The sequence below is a fragment of the Clarias gariepinus genome, chromosome 10, assembly GCF_024256425.1.
Source record: "Clarias gariepinus isolate MV-2021 ecotype Netherlands chromosome 10, CGAR_prim_01v2, whole genome shotgun sequence".
NCBI lineage: Eukaryota > Metazoa > Chordata > Actinopteri > Siluriformes > Clariidae > Clarias > Clarias gariepinus.
Window position 1 is genome coordinate 5,526,190 of NC_071109.1, and position 12,965 is coordinate 5,539,154.

A 12,965-nucleotide genomic window follows, 5' to 3' on the forward strand; every position below is an offset into this window, starting at 1 on the left:
AACTATCCAGCCCTCCTCCTCGCCAGCAGCCGCGGGATTCTTCTTTGTGAAGAAGAAAAGGGGCGAACTTCACCCGTGTGTCGACTATCGGGGGCTAAATGAGATCACCATAAAGAACCGACACCCGTTGCTGCTCACAAACTCAGCCCTGGACGCCCTCTCTGGTGCCACCGTGTTTAAAAAGTTGGACCTCTGGACCGCCTACAACTTGGTGCGTATCAGGGAGGGCGATGAGTGGAAGACGGCTTTCATCACTCCCACTGGACATTATGAAAGCCTGGTCTTCCCGTTCAGACTCTGTAACGCACCCTTGGCCTTCCAACAATTTATCAACGACATCCTGAGGGATATGTTAGGCCGATGGGTGTTTGTCTACCTAGACGACATACTAATTTACTCCCACAACACCAAGGAACATATTCAACACGTCCGAGCTGTTCTAAAGAGATTGTTTGCACACCAACTGTACTGCAAGCTGGAAAAGTGTGCTTTTCACAAGCACTCCACCATGTTCCTGGGTTTTGTTATCTCGTCCCAGGGTGTGGCCATGGACCCGCAGAAACTAGAAGTTGTGCATCAATGGCCCCTACCCAGGACACTCAAGCAGCTTCAACGGTTTCTGGGGTATGCAAATTTCTATCGTTGCTTTATCCGGGGCTACAGTACAGTTGCGGCACCACTAACCACCCTGACCAGGCCCTCTTCTCGTCCATTTCAACTCACTCCAGCCGCCATCTCTGCCTTTCAAGAACTGTCTTACCTCTTCACCACCGCTCCTATTCTTCTCCACCTGGACGCCAACAAACCATTCGTTGTGGAGGTGGACGCGTCTGATGTGGGCGGCGACGCTGTTTTCTCCCAATGAGGCCCAGACCAGAAGCTACACCCCTGTAGCTGTCTCGGACAGGGAGCCCCAGTTCACTGCCCGGTTCTGGAAGGCCTTCTACCGCCTGATCGATTCCACCAGTAGTCTGTCATCCGGTTACCACCCCCAGACTAACGGTCAGACGAAACAGACCAACCAACAGCTGGAGCGCTACCTGAAGTGTTTTGTTTCTGATCGCCAGCACTCCTGGGTCCGCTACCTCACATGGGCAGAGCTGTCCCACAACCTTCACGTCTCCTCTGCTACCAGCATAAGCCCATTTAAGGTTTGCTACTGTATGTTTTCCAACCTCCGATGTTCAACCATCAAGAACCGGAGGTTGACGTACCATCAGCCCAACAGTTGGTCCGTAGGTGTCGGCGGATATGGAATCAAGGAAACCTAGCCATCCAACGCGCCAACACCAGCTACGTCGCCCAACATCGCCGTCGACACCCTCTGGGACGTTTGTACAAAGTAGGTGACAAGGTATGGCTTTCAATACGGAATCACGGAAACTCTCATCCAGATTCATTGGACCATACCGCATCACTCTACGAATTAACCCTGTCACCTACCAGCTCCAGCTGCCTGCGGCGCTCCAGATCCACCCAATTTTCCATACATCTCAACTCAAACCCTTCATCACCTCTCCAATGATTATTTGGATTGATGCATAATTGGAAATGCTATGCTACATGAGATGCTGCGTTTTCTTGTTAGCTTATCTGATAATTTACAAACCTACACTAGTACTCCCTGTAATTATGGAAAACCTGTGTAAACTTCTAACGTGTTTTTGTGAATATTGCGTCGCTCATTTGCATGACTGTTTTAATTGACATGTTAACTAATTGAAAACTAATTGCAGGAGTAGCAGAAAGACTAATAATCAGTCATTATACAATAAACAAACATTATACATTGACATTGAAGGTTCCTTAAAAGTTCCTTAAGCAAATCTAAAGACTTTAAATGGAACTTGTATAGCTTGTTAAAGCTGAACTTACTGAACTGTAGTTTCCATCCAGGTCCAGTGGCTTTATGAGTTCCGTACAGTTCGGCTCAATTATGAAGCTCAAAGCCAGGCCACTCAAAAGAGCCAGAGAAAAGCTGTATTTCAGGAAAGCCATGGCAGATTCTCGTGCTAAAATATGAACAGGACACCTTTAGTAAAACTTGATACTTCTGTCGGTCTGGTCTAGCTCCCTTTTATAGTGATGCAACAGGTCTAGACAGTGTGTTGTAACCCTCCGTTATATAAACAAAAACACCCACTTGATATGTACAGACTCTAAACTGCAATAAAAAAACAAATAGTGTGAGCAAAGGTTGAGTGTGTGTTTTTTTTTTAAAGTCAACTATGTATTGACAACACTAAAGCTATTTAGTGGAAAGTGATTTCATGCTGTCACTTTGTGTCAAATCTCTGCATAAAAAACAAGAATAAATTATAATATAGAAAACACTAATCAGATTGGATGAAGATATTAAATACTAGCTGTGTTCAAGTCAAACGAGGACTTGTGAAATTTCTGTTGATTGAAGGCATAAAACCGATGGACATTTACAGAAAACTTCAAGCGCATTACGGTGATAAGTCTCCTAGCCACAGTAAAAAATCTGAATGGTGCAAACATTTTAAAGAAGCCTGTATGTTTGTGAATGACTTACTCATTAATAAAACATTTATTAATCTTATTTCTAGTTGAAATGTTACTCGATTCAAGAATAATGCAAGTGAAAACCAGATAATTTTATTTCTTTCAAGAAACAAATTCCTAAAAACTAGTAAAATAAAAAAAAAAAATTATTGCTTTAATTTTTTTTTTTACATTTTTTAAAAAACCTTTTAAATTCATGGAGTGGAGGTGCTGCTTCCAATCTGTTAAAGTTAAATTTGAGAATGTATTATGCTTTACTAAGGGTTCATCCAAAAATTTGATAAGTACAATACAAACATGAAACATGTTACACGAGTCGAGCACTTTACAGTGGAACCACAGGTTCATGAACGTAAATCCTTCTAAAATTAAAAAATTCTTAAGTTCTGTTTGTATCCCAATTTGGCCGGACACCAATTCAGTTTTTCCATAGAAATACATGTGAAAAGAATTAATCAGTTCTCCATCACTATGAACTATATTTATCTTTAGATTTTTGACACCACATTAGGTGTAGCACCCTGTTCGGCACAGTTTTGTTCGGATGATACAAAATTCTTTTATCATGTGCACGATCGTGTGCAAAACTGTTGATGGGCAACGCACTCATGCCCTTGTGTTCAGCTGATAGCGGCAGTGAACCAGTGAACCGATTTGTTCGTACTCAGGGGCGTTCGTGAACCGAGGTTCCATTGTATTTGTAAAACTCCTTAATGCCGTTTAACAGATCTCTCTATTGGTAATCATCAAAAAAAGTCATTGTGGTGAAGAAAACTGTTTTCAGTTTTGCTCTGCTCCAGTCTCATTTGAACCCTCTTGGCACAATTCTGCAAAAAACAAAAATACATAGAATATCTTTTATAACCCATGTATTTATTACTGTATATGTGTAATACAATTAGTGTCAGGATTGTTACTCATATAATTTCTGCTGGATTAGATCAAGGTGTTTCACAGAACTTATGTATTAGACTGATTTACAGGAATTCAAACTTTAAACCAACACTGATTTGCTGAATTTTATTAACTAGATATTCAAATAACTTTATTAATCCCAGAGGGAAATTGCTTATGCCCGGTTACAGGTGCTCACAGTTGTTAACTAAGAAAAGGTAATAAAGGTAATAAATAATAATAATAATCTTTAAAAAAAAAAAGTTCCTTAAACAGCAAGTACCATCAGAATATGACTAAAAAATATGTGATCTAAAGAGTTTAAATATGATCTAAACTACTACTTTGTCTCATAAACTATATTATGTAATGGATGGATATGGATAATTAGGCATTTATACATTAATATTTCTACTATTATGCTTTTATACATAGCGTATACAGTACAATACTCATACTGACCGGATGTTGTACTGTAGAAAGTGTACGGTTTAGGAAATTTCAGACACTCAGCTTGTTTTTTGAACAAATCTACTGCAGATGTTGAAACTTCACGTTCTCGAGCTACAACATTACACACAAATACACATTTTTACTGAAATGTTTCAGAAATGTAATAAGTCAGGATGCTCTTCGCATTTACAGTCTTTTTGCAGACGCTCTTTTTCCAGAGCAACTTACATTTATTTTATAAATTTACACTGCTGAGCAGTTAAGGGCCTTGATCGATGTCCCAGCAGTGTTCCACAACATAAGACATAACTATAAATGAAAATTAAATGTATGACGCATCTTTATGTAATAAATGAATATTATTTTCATTCGCTAATTTTACACTTCTGTAGGAAATCAGTAACACTGATTTAGCACATTGTTAAGGCTGTGAGCTCTTTCCATATACACTTAATATTGTAAAGTTCCGGCACTGGTATGGAAACAGACAGTTATGGGAATGACATAATTGCTCAAAGTGATAGAAAAGTGACTTACAGAACAAGAAAAGTGTTCTGGTGGGGTATTCTCCATACTGTTGGCTGAAGTATGCAGTTAGACAGGTGGAACAAGATGGTAATAAACCGTACTGGATATTTTCACCATCATCTGTCAATAGGAATATTAAAATGTAATGGAAATAAAAGGTGTAAAATCAAAACAGTGTGTCATTTACTGGTTATAGCATGGAAAAGAAGATAGTTAAGGACTTACCAGACCCATGACCAGAATTGTTTTTATGGGGGATGTCATTGGATTCAAACCTACATCTGTTGTCTATTCTGTGGAGGAAAAAGAGAAAGTGTGAAATCATACCTACTAAAAAATTTCAGTTACAGAACAATAGCAGTGTGATGAAACCATCTGTATACAGTATCAGTTAATTTAAGCTTTAGGAATGCATCACACCATCTCATTGTTGTTTATTTTTTTTATAACAGCACATCCAAAGATGTGTTTTCAAGATGTACTGCAATAGGTTTTGTCCACAGTCACTTACATTTCACGCTACTTTTACTAAATATTTAGGAAGAAGCCAGATAAATGCATGATGAAACTGGTTTATAGCAAGGAAAAATATGAATATCAATAATCCACCTCAATCCATTTTAACAATGCTTAACCTGAATGCTTGTTTCATAAAGAGAGTATCATCGTTGGCACCAAGTGAGAGCTCCAGCCAATGTGTGTCCATCGTCTGTACGATCATTCCCACAATACCCTCTGATGCTCCCACGGCAAGGATCCACTTCCCCATTATCTAAAAAATTAGTAAAAAAAAACATGCGAATATGATAATTCCGCAAGTGCAAAAGTGCCTAAAGATAGAATAAAAAATTGGTCATTTATGTATCTGCCTCAGCGGTGACCTCATTTCCCCTCTCGTCTGTTCCAACCACTCGGCATTCAGCATCACCAGTATAACTAATCACTTTTCTTTTTTGCTGCTTTCTGCGCTTTCCTTGCTAGCTCATCTGATTTACAAATCTACACTCCTACTCACTGTAATTTTTGAAATTCATGTGCAAACATCCAACTCAGATGTGGTTTTATAAATACTGCATGTGTGTGCGTGCTCACTTGCACGACTGTTTTAATCGACATATTATTGATTGAAGACTAATTAGTCCAAAAAAAAAGCTCAGAACGGTAATGATCAGTCATTAAACAAACATTAGACATTGACCTCTTCACATGGGTACACCAACAGTGGACACTATACTGTATCAGTTCTAATGTTTTTTGAAAATTGCATTTTGATTTCCGTTTTACATAATATATTTTAAATTAAATGCTATTATTCACAGATGTACATGAACCATTCATAGCTCAATTTCTGTGAAGGGTTCCTTAAATGTTCCTTAAAAAACTTGTAATTGTATAACGTAAGCTGAACTTACTGAGCTGTAGTTGCCATCCAGCTCCAGTGGCTCTGTGAGTTCTTTACAGTTCGGCTCAATTATGAAGCTCATAGCCAGGCCATTTAAAAAAGCCAGAGTGAAGCTGTATTTCAGGAAAGCCATGGCAGATCCTCGTGCTGAACTACAAACAGGACTCCAGCGAGAACCTTATGCTCCTGTCTGTCTTTAAGAGTGGCGCAACAGGTATAAATAGTTTGTAATACTGTAACTCTCCCCTATATGAAAAAAAACAATCTGTACAGACCCTGAACTGCATCCAAAGCTAGTGTGAGCAAAGGTTGAGTTTTTTTTTTTTTTCAAAGTCAACTATCATTACCAACTACGCAGCTACATCACTAAACTTTCAGTAGTTATTTTTTTTAGGAAATGGTTTCATGCTGTCTCCTTATGTCAAATCTCTGCATAAAAACAAGAACATATTAAAATATGGTAAACACTAATCAGTTTGGATGTATCCCTGTGTAACCATATAGTTTGAGCTGTTTTAACATATGACATAAAAGGGTCGTTCAAGTCAAACTGGGATTAATAAGGAAATTTCCGATCAATGAAGGCGATGACATACACTTACAGAAGACTTCAAGCGCAGTACAGTGAGCGTTAGTAAAACATTTAAAGGGTGCAAAATATTTTTAAAAAGTTGTACGCCTGTGAATGACGAGCCCAGCCGAAGTGGCTCGAAACCAGCTGCAGTCGTTCTCGTGAACATTCAGCGACTGGATTGTCGGAACTTTGAAAATTATTTGCTAAATTGTCAACAGAGAGATGCACCTGAAGGCCAGGTCATCTGATGCAGCATCCATTGCTCTCCTGTTGAACAAATAGCTTTTATATAACCTAGAGGTGTGTTTCGGGTCATGTTCCCGTTGGAAAACAACCCTTAAGTACACACCAGGTGGCATGGCATGTGATTGCAACAAGCTGTGGTATCCATGCTGGTTAAGTGTGCTCTCAATTTTAAGAAGGTTACAAAACATTTTATGAGAAGAACATCTCCTTGTGCATGCTTCACAGCATGAGCTTCACATTCAGAAATTATCTGTTTACTCCCTGTACATCTAACAAAGAATCCCAAAATTGGAATCATCGGACCAAAGGACAGTCTTCTACTGATCTAATGTCCATTGCTTGTGTTTCTTGGCCCAAGCAGGTCTTTTTAGCTTGTTGTTTTTCTGAAGTGGAATGGTTTCTTTGCCACTGTTCAACCATGGAGGTCTGACTCACGCAGTCATTTTCTGGACAGTGGATACTGAACTACTGTATGTCTGCCACTTGCTACTTGGAGCCACTTTGGCAATCTAAAGTACAGTATGAAAAAATATTCTGGGTTGTTTAACTTTTTTCTTTTTTTACTACATAATTAATTACATGTTCATTTATAGTGTAGTTATACAATGTTGAAAATAATAAAGAAAAACCACTGAATGAAAAGGTGTGTCCGAAATTTTGACTGGTACTGTACAGTATGTGTATAACTCATTCAAAATATATAAAAGAAATTACATGCATTCTTTTTTTAATGTCTTTTTTGTTTTGTTGATGCTTTTGTTGTGTGTATGCTTTTGTTTGTTTGCTTGTTAGTTTGTAGAATCCAAACAGTATAATTAATATACTAATATATAATATAATAATAATAATAATAATAATAATAATAATAATTAATTAATTATAAAAACACATTCAATTAGAATTAGTAGCCAAGTTTAAGGTCCTTAAGGAAGAACCAGCTATAATCTAAACTAGTCCATGAATGAATGAGCTTCGTAACATATTTCATATATATATATTTGTAACGTATTATTTGAGACGCAATCAGACAGCGGAGCAGCTGTAAATCTTTAAAAGTTAATTTGTCATATAAGAATCTAAAGATTCTACGACTATTGACAATTCAATCATGAGACTTGTTACACAGAGTTGAGCACTTTATTTTAAAAAACTCCTGAATCAAGTTTAACAGATCTCTTTATTGATAATCATTGAAAAAAATGATTGTAATGAGAACTGTTTTCACTTTTGCTCTGCTTCAGTCTCCTTTGTGTTTTGTGCTTCTACTCCGGGCACAATTCTGCAAAAAAACAAATACACAGAATATCTGTTATAACCCCTGTATTTATTACTGTACATGAGTACATTTAGTGGATATCATCACCAAGTTACCCAGGACTTATGTATTAGACAGCGTTACCTACAGTCTAATATGCTGAAAGGATTTGACATTTAAACCCACATTGCTTTGTTGAATTGTCAAAATACATTGCGTAATAAATTATTAGGCATGTATACCTCAATGTTTGTCATTGGTTATACATTACTTATATAATTCCTTTATACACAGTGTGTACATCACTTATACTGACCTGATACTTTATTGTAGAAAGTGAACAGTTCAGGAAATCCCAGACACTCAGCTTGCTTTTTAAACGAATCCACTGTAGATGCTGAAACGTTGCGTTCTCGAGCTAAACCATGACACACAAAACTTTTTTTATACTTAAAAAGTTTCTGAAATGTAATAAGTCAAGATCTGCTTTACGTTTTACTGCCTTATCGAGAGCAACTCACATTTATCTTCTACATTTACACTGCTGAGCAGTTGAGGCTTAAGGGCCTTCCTCAAGGGCCGCGCAGTGTTCCACATCATATGACAGAACTATACTTTAAATGAATTAAATGTATAAAGTATCTTTATTTAATGAATGAGAATATATTAATTGGCAAATTTCTGTACTCTATATGTCTAGACTTAGGAACGTTTCAATCAACTTCCTGTTTTGCTGTTTCATATCACCCTGTTATTGATACATGTCTGATATAAGCATGCCCATGTTGTATTCCTGACAAGGATAAGTTCATGACATAATGGTACATTCAGGATTTATGTAGTGTACAGTGCTTGTTCACAAACAGTTCTGATGGAGCACATTGTTAAGTCTGTAAACTCTTCCACGAGTGCCAGAGTGGAAGCAGAATCTGTGTAGGCAGTGCCCTTTTGTGGTACATTCAGAAATTACATCAACAAGACAAATCTAGTGACAGATTAGGACTCAATACTAATGGTGCAGACTATAGACTATAGATTGATTGATATTTCCCGGGAAATTATAGTTAAGTTCTTTGACAGATGTGGGATGAGAGAATTTTGGGAACTCACTCACTTACACACTCATTGACTATACCGCTTTATCCTGTATACAGGATTGCCGAGGCCTGGAGCCTATCGCAGGAGACTTAGGCCAGAAGGCAGAGTAGACCCTGTATGGGCTGCTAATCTGCCACAGGGGATGAACCTAATGGTCCAAAGGGTTTGAGTGTTTCACAGCATGGGGCAGTGGTAGCTCAGTGTGTTATGGCTCTAAACTGCTGATTAGAAGGTTATTGGTTCATGTTGTTCCTGTTGGGCCCTTAAGCAAGTCCCTTAGAATTTCCACAAGAATTTCACACTGCAGTAATGTATATGTGATAAATGATGGCTGAATTTAAAAAAAAGAATACTTACAAAACAGCATAAGTACTCTGCTGTGGTAGTATTTGTCTTCTTGGTCGAGGTATCCAATAAGACAGTTGGAGCAGGATGGTAATAAATAGTACTGGATGCTACCATCATTGGCTGTCAATAGACATATGAAAATGTGTTGAAATTAAAAGGGATATAAACAAAACTGTGTGAAATTATATAGTTGTAGCATGAATAAAGGGATAAATCAGGACTTACGAGGCTCAGGAATTTTATCGCTTGTAAGAGGGAGTTCCATGGTATCATGCCTGCATGTGTTGTCTAGTCTGTGGAGGAAAAGGAAGAAAAAGTGCTAAAACCTTCTAGTAAAACCATTCAGGCTACAACAAGAGAATTAGGGCCGCGCTAGATAATACAAATCGTAACACTTTAAACACAGCTTTGACATGTTCATTTAGGGTGAACTCATTTTTGTTGCCAGCCATGTAGACAATAAAGAAAAGTATAACTTTTTAAAGAAAAATAACTGCAAAGTATAAATATGGGTTTGGATATACCACTTCTAAAGAGCAGGGAAAGAGTAGGGAGGCTCATAACCTGTAGGCTTGTTTCACACGGATGGTTTTGTCATTAGCACCAGGTGAGAGCTCTATCCAGTGTGTCTCCATCGTCTGTATGATCATTCCCACAATACCTTCAGATGCTCCTACGGCAGAGGTCCACTTTCCCATGATCTAAAATATTAACATGTAAACATGTACATTTACTGTAGGTGAGAAGACATTTAGTGCATTTAAACTATTGAATAACTGTCAGCTTTATGTACTAATTGAATTATTAAGTGAATAAAAATTAATTACAAATGAAAGAGAGGCTTGTGTCCTGTTACATCTGTTGGGAAATTATTCAAAGCGAGATCTCAACCCGTTATAGGGCATTTTAGGTTTAAATCGTCCAGGACGTTCCAGAGCCATGTTGCGCGTGGTCGGCCTTGTTTCCGCCTTACTTTTGGGGCGTCCATAATCAAACCAAATTGCTGATTTTGGGAACCATGGATGTTGTTGACGGGGTATGTGGCCCGCAAAAAAATGACTGTTGTCATTTTAATGATGCAGATCAATCAGTAAAGTTACCATATATGGTTCTTATATACCGTATCTGTGTACAATCTATGTCTGATTAGGGCTTAAAATGTTCTCAAAATGGAAGAATTTAAATAAACCAATGTCTGTCTTTCTTTCTTACTTGCATACTTTCTTTCTATATTTTGTAATTAAATGCGCATTAATTTAAAACGTAAAAAGGTGCAAAAATACAAAAATATTTTTTTTCTAAGGGTGGGAATTACAAGGAACCAGCCGATACGCTATTAGCACGATACCTAGGTGCCGATTCGATCTGTATTGCGATTTTGTTAGTATCATAATTATAATTAATCATAATTATGGGAATGCTCCCATTCAATATTATGTATTTTTTTTAGATGTTGTTACAATTTAAATCAAACAGCAAATCATTTTCTCATCCCAAATAGCAAATTGTGCTGCCTGCCGATGTGTGAATAGTTTAGTGCAGATCACCTGTAGGATTATAGAAAAATTGCAACATTTTATCACCTCAAACACATACACATAAAATAAATTATTATGGAGTCCATGTAGCAATATTTATAATAATAATAATAATAATAATAATTTCCTTTAAAACAAAACCTTCATACTACCTTAAATACCTTAAATACCACTGGTCAAGCACAGTAAAATCGAACTGAACACTTACGGAGCTGTAGTTGCCATTCAGCTCCAGTGGCTTTACGAGTTCCTTACAGTTCGACTCAATCCTGAAGCTGAAAGCCAGGCCACTCAAAAGAGCCAGAGCGAAGCTGTATCTCAGGAAAGCCATTGTGGATCCTTGTGCAGAACTTCAAACAGGACACCAATGAGAATTTATACTGCTGTAGGGTTGGTGATGCAACAGGTCTAGACAGAGTGTTGCAACACTCTTTAGTATGTAAAAAAAAACACCCAACCAGCCAATCTGTACGCACCCTGAACCTCCTAAAATAACTTGTGTGAGCACAGTGTTTTTTTTTAATCAACATAAAATATGAAATTCAAATAGTTTTTCTGCAAAACTCTACAAAAAACATTTCCTTTCTTTTCACTTTTTTTAAATCAAACTTTTCCGCACGTCTACATACAAAATCACAAAATGCACAGTGTGGACAAGTGAGACAAGCTAATATTTCGAATGAAATATGTACGCTTTTAATTGATCACATAATGAACAATGGTTTGACTGAATGCAATTTAGTCGCTTCAGTGTGGCCTGTTAGAGACCACTTCAATATTCTCCTAGACTCTTCACAGTCATTTCAGTGATGTAGTGATATGATTATAGGATGACACTAGGATCCACAGGATACAGTCCTAATATTATATCTCATATTTATGAAATGTGGAGCCTGTACTGTATATACTTTTTTTTTACAGAATTGAAAGTTGATGTGGAAATGGTGTCAGGGCTCAAGTCGCAACCATAGCAGACATGGTGTTAACTAATGATGTAATCAAACTGTGATCAAAATTTAAATAAGAGACAACGCACCCATGTTCACAAAAATACATCGGGTCAGACCTTCCACTGACTGTCTCCTACAGCAATCAACCATTACATTGTTATGCAAAACATTAAACCCAATACTGTGGAGGTTCTTCTTGTGTCACCGGGGCAACTCTGGCTCTGCTTTTGGCCAAACATTGGCAGTGGATCCTTTGAGTGCTGCGGGATGCGGGGTGGGGCCTCCGTGGAGCGAATTTGTTTGTCTGGCGCATCCCAGAGGTGATCAATCGGATTGAGATCTGGGAAGTTCGGAAGCCAGGACTACAGTCTTGTGTTCTTTGCCTGCTGGGTCGCATGCACGGCGAGCGTTGGTGTACTGGGTGTTCTGGTGCCTTTCTATCGACACCAGCATTGATTTTTTCGGCATGTTTTGCTACATTTTTTTCCTATGGGATCAGACCGGAAAGGCTGAGCTTAAGTACCTATTGGCATGGGTGAGACCTTTGGGCGCCCAAAATCCTATCAGCAGTTTACTGGTATATAATTGATAATCAACATTAATGTGTTAACGTGACGTGGTGTTAATGTTATGGCTGATCGATGTATGCTGAAATCAAGTGAAGCAGTGAAGCAAGTCTATCATGTGCAATTTAAAAGGAAATATTGCTTTCGATGTGGATGAAATCTTCAGGGCTGATCAGAATCAGAAGCTGTTTATTTAATTTTATTTTATTTTACAGCAGGTCAACAAAAATATGACATTCATTTTTGGAAAGATTAATTTTACAGATACTAATAAAGATTTTCTGCCTTACCGTATTGACTTTGTTTATTGATTTTGTATACAGTATAATAGACCATGGTATGGCATCACAGCGCTGCTAAAAATCTATTAAAGAATAAAGCAATTTTACACTATTTTATTTATTTTAAAAATATACCATGATCCCAGAAGGTTCAAATAAACAATATTGTAGTGCTTGTGTTATTTATTTTATCTACTGTATGTTTAGTGTCAAATCATCACCAAGACCTCTTTATATGATATCCTGTGTGAATCAACTTGATGAAGTAAATTTTTGTGGAGGGAAAAAAAATTAAATGGTTTT